Source organism: Octopus sinensis, linkage group LG7 (genome assembly GCF_006345805.1).
Source record: "Octopus sinensis linkage group LG7, ASM634580v1, whole genome shotgun sequence".
Taxonomy (NCBI): Eukaryota; Metazoa; Mollusca; class Cephalopoda; order Octopoda; family Octopodidae; genus Octopus; species Octopus sinensis.
This window is the reverse complement of record NC_043003.1, coordinates 67,216,527-67,224,026: the sequence shown is the minus strand read 5'-3', so window position 1 is coordinate 67,224,026 and position 7,500 is coordinate 67,216,527. Positions and strand designations below refer to the sequence as shown.

The window sequence follows — 7,500 nt, the reverse complement described above, 5'->3', positions numbered from 1 at the left end:
ATTGAAAAGGTCATTGAAGATATCGAGTTTTATTTCTGGCAAAGTGGGACTGCATCTCACTGCCATAGGTTTGTTAATTAAGGACCATCTTAATGAGATATTGTCAAACAGCTATATTGGAAAATGATGATCAATACCGTCCGCGTTCACCAGGTCTCACACTATTACGTTGTTTTTATGAACTTACAGAAAGTTCACTGTGCAAAAATGGCAACGGTCGTAGAATTGAGATTAGCCATTTAAAAACCGAACAAAATATTTATTGATATTTGCCGGTTATTACTTCGCTTTATTGACAATGCCTAAAGTAGAAAGGTCTGAAAACAAGGTGGTCATATGTACATTCTGTTAGGGGATTCGGCAATCTTTCGTTTTATGAGACAAAACGATAGATCGCTTGGAATACGCAAACGAAAAGTTGCCTCGAAGGTGCAAACGTGAGATCGCCTCGAAGGCGCAAACGAAAGATCGCTTCGAAGGCGCGAACGAGAGGTTGACACGAAGGTGCAAACGGAAGATCGCCTCGAAGGCACAAACGAGAGATCGCTTTCAAAGATCGCCGAAAAAGCAAGATTCTAATGAATTTTGAAAAAAGCGATGCAATTTAATAAACAATAACTTTATAATAATTCACTGCTTATATGCACTTTGGGGGACAAACTGCACACACACATAAACACCCCCCACATACACAAGCACACGCAAGCGCGCGTGTACACACTCACACGTTACTTTTAAGCGCATCGTTAAATATTTTCTATAGAATTCGGAGCCACCACCGCAAGTTGCGACATTTCATTAACGAATATGTTTATATAAAATATGCAATCGAGATAGAAAATAATAATAAGTGTATATTCATATTTCAAGAGTTATTGCTCTTTCATCAGCACTATATGTAAAATCTCACATATCCACGAATACATTACTCAGATATTCCCTAGTTTGGAGGATGTAACACGGATGGATAGATCAATTTACATATTAAATACATGCCATGCAGCAATTGCTACGTGTATATTAATAGCTGAGCAGTACACAATATTTCGTTTTACTAGCATAGTATTATACCAGCTTCATTAAGGTTTGTATTGGCAGTGCAATATTCTTGCTTTTATGTTTATCTTATACATCATTCTTCATTAGGGCCACCCATAAGGACAAGATTGAAAGTTGAATATCGAAAAAGAGAACTCGGATTAAAATCGACCACCGCAGTCTTAAAGCGTCATACATAGAAAAATACAAATGGCAGGGGATATGAAGATTTAGAACATGAAAATGTAGAGCTATAAAATGTGAATGTGACATGGTTTTCGCAAAAGATGGCGGTGGGGGTATTTGCTATAGATGGAGTATCCGATGACAGCGTGTCTAACGGCAATGTATCAGTTAGTTATGGCGGTGTTGATGATGGATTGAACGTGTATGTGCCGGCTCAGTGGGTGAGGGAAAATATTAATTAATGACGATGATACGCACACATACAGAAATGGTGTAATCAAGGAAAATCTTTACGTAATTATAAAATTAAGAGTAAAATATTGTGGGCGTCCACAATCTATCTATCTGTGTATATATATATATATATATATATATGCGTGTGTGTGTGTGTGTGTATATATATATGTATATATATATATATATATATATATATATATATATATATACGCATGTGTGTATGTGTATATATGTGTGTATGTATGTGTGTATGTTTATATATGTTTATATATATATTTATATATGTATATATATATAAATATATATATATATATAAATATAGAGATTATGAATACGTACATAGATATGTGTATCTATCTATGTAGATATCTACCTACTTGTCTAGCTACTCACATATACACAAACACATACACATAAGTGTGTGTGTGTGTAGTGTAAAGTACCGGTTGCGAATAAGTGGACCTTTATGAATAAGAACTGATTAAATGCAGTATATACATAATGTTATAATGCCGTGAGTAGCTGAAAATTAATTACATAGAATATATTAAATATAAATTTCATTGAAAAGCTCAATGGAAGTAATGTCACAGAAATCGCATACGTATACGTACCCATCACGAAAGCAGTGGAAGCTTTTTCAGAAACACGCTCAAAGATTAATTTACATACAAGAAACTTTAATATCGCGTGGTTATTAGGTCCTTTTAGACTTTCAGTAAACCCTCATTAGATGTCACAGCGTTTTTAAGATTTTTTGGTAATGTTGCAGGATTCCAAGGAAGACTTCTTTCATCGTCCGTTTATATTTTCTTTGTTCTACTGCGCCACCCTAATCCTTTACCATTCGGATATTCTTGAACATGTGAATTTAATCCGTTTACATGATATTTCACGATCACCTGCATGTTTTAATATCGGCAGCAAACTGAAATCTCTTAAGGACTTATTTCTTTTTACAACTGAAATCGTTTATAGTAAACGCAAATATTTTCATATTTTCTATGCTATATATATATATATACAACATTTCTAATTATAATACAACCGTGCTCGACCTCATTGTTAGATTTTCATATATAAAGATATTTTGAAACCTTATCGCTTTGAAGTAACATCACATATTGTAGCACAACCACATGCTGTAAATATTTCTTTAATAATTTCTTATTTAATCGCTGGTGTCTTTAATTAGCTGTTTGCCCTGGAGGCAAAATATTTAGAAAGACTGTTGAGATTTATAACGTTCGTGATATTCAGTTTATTGTTTGCAGAGTGTGTGATGGAGAATATTTTTCCATCGGAAAATTAAATATTCAGAGAATAAATAACGAAAATATAGCTCTTTCTTTAGGGTATTTGACAAATTAATAACAATAATCCACGATCAAAACGTGATTTCAGCCAGCACATTTATTTGAAATGATAGAAACAGCAGCTGAATTTAGGCACAGGGGAAGCTTTCTGGTAAGAAGCTTGCTTCCTAACCACCTAGTTCGGCGTTCAGTCCCACTGCGTGGCACCATGGGTGAATGTTGCTTACTTTAGCCACGACCTGACCAAACCCTCGTGAGTGGATCTGGTAGACAAAAACAGAAGTCCATCGTATATATGTATATGTGTGTGTGTGTGTACCTGTGTGTGAGGGTGTGCACCTTTGTGTCTGTGTTTCCTCCTCCCACACCCCACTTGATAACTGGTGCTGGTGTGTCCACGTCCGCGTAAGTTAGTGGTTCGGCAAAACTGACCGATAAAATATGTATCAGGCTTTAAGAAAAAGGACTGAGGTCTACACATTAGACTAACATTTTCATATTCATGGCTGGAATATAATGACTGAAACAAATAGAGGACAAAAAACAAAAAAGGCAAAAGATAATTCACAGGTATTACTGTCTTCATTTTAGTTAATTTATCTTAATGTTTCCATAGACACTCTTAAAAGAAACCGACAATCGAAGCTAGGAGGTAGCTCTGTCTAAGACTGCTTTATCAAGATTACGCAACAATTTGGATGTTGCAAAGTCGAATGTACATATAGTCACATTGTTTGTTGTAATAAGCAAAACTATCAAGATCCATTTCTAGTAAGAATATATAAATGACGGTTTAGTTTCACCTTCGAATGGAAATAAATGTTTTCATGTTAGATAAATGGCATTCTGGAAAGCCATTTCTTACGTCCCTAGCGAAATTTTATAGATTACGTCGCAAAATATGTTCGGTTTATAAATAGAATATTCTGATAATAATGACGCCAAATACTTCAAACAAATTTAGTACTACACAATCTCTTCAGGATCCATATCAGAAAATGTCGAAGAGAAGTGGGCATGGCCACCTCTTTGATGAGAACACCTACAACGAAGACAAATATGACGATATATACATGGGTTGTGTATACACAACATACACACACACATACACACACACACACACACACACATACACACACACACACAACACACACACACACACACACACATATATATATATATATATATAATATATATATATATTATATATATATATATATATATATACTATTATTATTAGTAGTAGTAGTATAGTCTAGTATAGTCTATTTTCAGTTAAGAGTTTCTTAGGTTTCGAACTCCGTATCTGTAGACAATGAATTAATGTCTGTTGTTATTTTGGATCTCTCATCAGCCCCAAATAAGACGGTGGTCATCATATTTGTGGTTCATGAGGGATTCACACGAAACGTAGCCTTTAAATAACTGTCTTCCAATATGGATTTCGAAATCCACGGTGACTACATTAATAAAAGCATGCAGATCTCCTGACTATACAGAGTCAGCTCTCATCAGTTCGGTAGTACCTCTGTGTGTGTGTGTGTGTGTGTGTGTGTGGTGTGTGTGTGTGTGCGTGCGTGAAGGCGCGTGACTTAGTGGTTGGAGCATTCCACTCACGATCGTAAGGTCGTGAAAGCAATTCCCAGCAACGCGTTCTTTCCTTGAGCAAGACAATTTATTTCACGTTGCTCCAATCCACTCAGTAAAAATGCGTAATAAGTGCATCTCGGAAAGCCAGCCTTGTCACACTCTGCGTGACGCTGAATTTTCCTGAGAACTACGTTAAGGGTACACGTTTCTGTAGAGTGCTCTGCCACTTGCACGTTAATTTCACAAGCAAGCTATTCCGTTGATCATATCAGTTGGGACCCTCGTCGTCGTAACCGACGGAGTGCTCCTATATATATATAAATACACACACACACACACACACACACAAGGTGGCACCAAAAAGGTCCCGGGCTAGTTATATTTACTAACTTATCCTTATCTACCTTAGTTTTAATAGCATCTTTGAAATAGTTACTTTGCGCGGCAATATACCGGTCCCAGCTTTCGGTCCACTTTCGGAATCTCGCTTGGAAATCATTTTGCGTAAGCGAGTCGAAGACCTTCTGTGATTCGTTCTGGTATTTAAATGGCACATTTGAGCTGCTGCCTTTTCATTTTGGGGAAGCGATGGAAGTTCGTAGGTACTAAATCGGGCAAATAGAGCGTGTGTGGAAGCGATACCATGCTGCTTTGATCGAGAAATGCCACGAGTGAGGCAAGCTGGGTGACACGTTGCATTTTCATCGGGAAGAATCCAATTATTCGCGTCCCACAAACTTTCAATTTGGCACATTAAATCAAAATTCACAATATATATTATATATTATATATATATACAGAGAGAGAGAGAGAGAGAGAATTTAGAGACAAACCGCTATTTGATTATTCTATCAATGGTGAAAAGAAATTATCTATAATAACCACATAGAAATGAATTAAATATCTTATAATTATTATTCTAAAATCTCAAAACAAATCAAATATTAAATTGACTACGCGTTTCCGACGGGCTACTTTCTGTTTCCGTCTACCAAATCCACTCACAAAGCTGTGGTCGCTTTCGCATAATGTCCTCCTTCAAACACGTCAAAGCTTCGCTGAAGAAATCCCGATCGGTAGTCTGGTCGTAAAGTACGAATTTTGGAAGCACCATACCACATTTCAGGGGTGACGCTCGTGGCAGGTTTTCCAGATCGCCCATTGTCTTCTACGGACGCCCGCCCACTTTTGAATCACCCACTCCACTTAAAATATTGCGTACGACCCATTGTCTCATCGACGTAATCTTGCCAAAGCATGCTCAATGTCTCTGTGGCAGACACCGCAAGTTCAACATAAAGTTTTACATTGGCTCATTGCTTCTGTCGATTACAAAATCGCAGATAACAGCAAACACGTGATCACGAAAGCACAAATTTCATTTCGCAACTTTCCAAGTAAATGCATCGATGTCAATCGGCACAACGCCTCATGAACGTTACTGCTAGCTCTCATTGCCCTCACAACCGTATGCTGCCATCTGTTTGCACCCTAGCCATGCAGGCTCACCACCGTAAAGGACTTTAGTAGAAGAAATCGACCCCAGGACTTCTTCTTTGTATCACTAGTACTTCTATCAATCTCTGTTGCTGAATCATTAAGTTTCGGGGATATAAACACACGATCATCGGTTGTCAAGACATGGCGTGGGGACAATCACAGACATACACATATAAGTACCAGCATACACACACACATAAACACACGCACACACACACACACACACACACTCACACACACACACACACACACACACACACACACACATATATATATATACACGACGAGCTTCAAGTCCAATCAAAGGCTTTGGTCGGTCCGAAGCTATAGTAGAAGACACTTGACCAAAGTGCCACGACGCATTAGGACTGAGCCTGGGGGGCGTGTGGTTCCATAGCAAAATTCTTACCACACAGCCACTCCTGCGCTTTACACACACACACACACACACACATATATAAATAGTTATTATTATCATTATCATTATTATTATTATTATTATTATTATTATTATTATTATTATTATTATTATTATTATTATTATTATTATCATTATCAATTCAATGGCGTTCTGCTAATTATAAATCAAGTATTTGTTCTAGTCCTTTATTGTTAACGAATCGACCCTTAAATACGTTTATTCTGATAATGAAAAAGCACATATCTGTCACGTATATTTATTTCATTTTTAATTAATGTCCTTTTCCGTGACCTATTTTGTGGTGCTTCATATTTGCATTTTCCGAGTAGATATTTCGCTGGACATGCGTATGTATTATGCCGACATCGTGTGGACATGTGTGTAGGTGTAACTCTGTGCTTCTATCATATTTTCTCTGTATATTGAGACAGGGGTGTATGTGTATCTGTGTGTTGGCTTCGTTGTTATCAGTTATGTTAGCTATTTTATTTTCGGTGATTTCTTGTTGGAGAAGCACAAACGCATAGTCACATGTATTCATACAAAAAAAAAAACCCAGCAAGTACGCAGTCTTATGATAGCAATCACAAGCAATGTTGATTGGAGGAAGACAACACGTTTAGAAATATATGAACAGCAAATAAACAATATACTACTCTCTGCAGAATGGAAAGCAATTGAAGGATTTCTGATAAAAAATAATATCGATAATCAAAACAAAAGGGTAATTATGAATTAACATTAAGGATAGATAAGCGATGTATAATCAATGCTTCTGTTGTTGATATCAGAATCCCTAGCGCCACCACAACCACCACAACCACCACCACCGATGTATAGTGAAATATTGCTTAACACAGGCCTTTGCATCATATATTCCATGACAACTGTTACAAAATGAAACGAAAGACGCTTATGTGACTTTAGACATGTATGCACAAGCGCATATGTTTAGACAACAAATAGAAATATATATATATATACATATAGGCATAGGAGTGGCTTTGTGGTAAGGAGCTTGCTTACCATCCACATAGTTCCGGGTTCAGTCCCACTGCGTGGCACCTTAATCTAGTGTCTTCTGCTATAGCCGCGGACCGACCAAAGCCTTGTGAGTGGATTTGGTAGACGGAAACAGAAAGAAGCTCGTCGTATATATGTATGAAGGCGGTGAGCTGGCAGAAACGTTAGCGCGCTGGGATAAATGCTTAG

General features: G+C 37.1%; 1 protein-coding gene and 1 long non-coding RNA gene across 2 annotated transcripts in view; both read left to right on the top strand.

Annotated features, from left to right (window-relative positions):
* Positions 1 to 7,500, top strand: part of LOC115214430 (sodium- and chloride-dependent glycine transporter 1-like) — a 346,642-nt gene that overhangs the window by 192,018 nt on the left and 147,124 nt on the right. The gene's annotated exons all lie outside the window — the stretch shown is intronic.
* Positions 4,364 to 7,500, top strand: part of LOC118764267 — a 19,981-nt gene continuing 16,844 nt past the window's right edge. The window contains exon 1 of the long non-coding RNA XR_005000067.1: positions 4,364 to 4,479. This is a non-coding gene — a long non-coding RNA (uncharacterized LOC118764267). The remainder of the gene's footprint in view (positions 4,480 to 7,500) is intronic.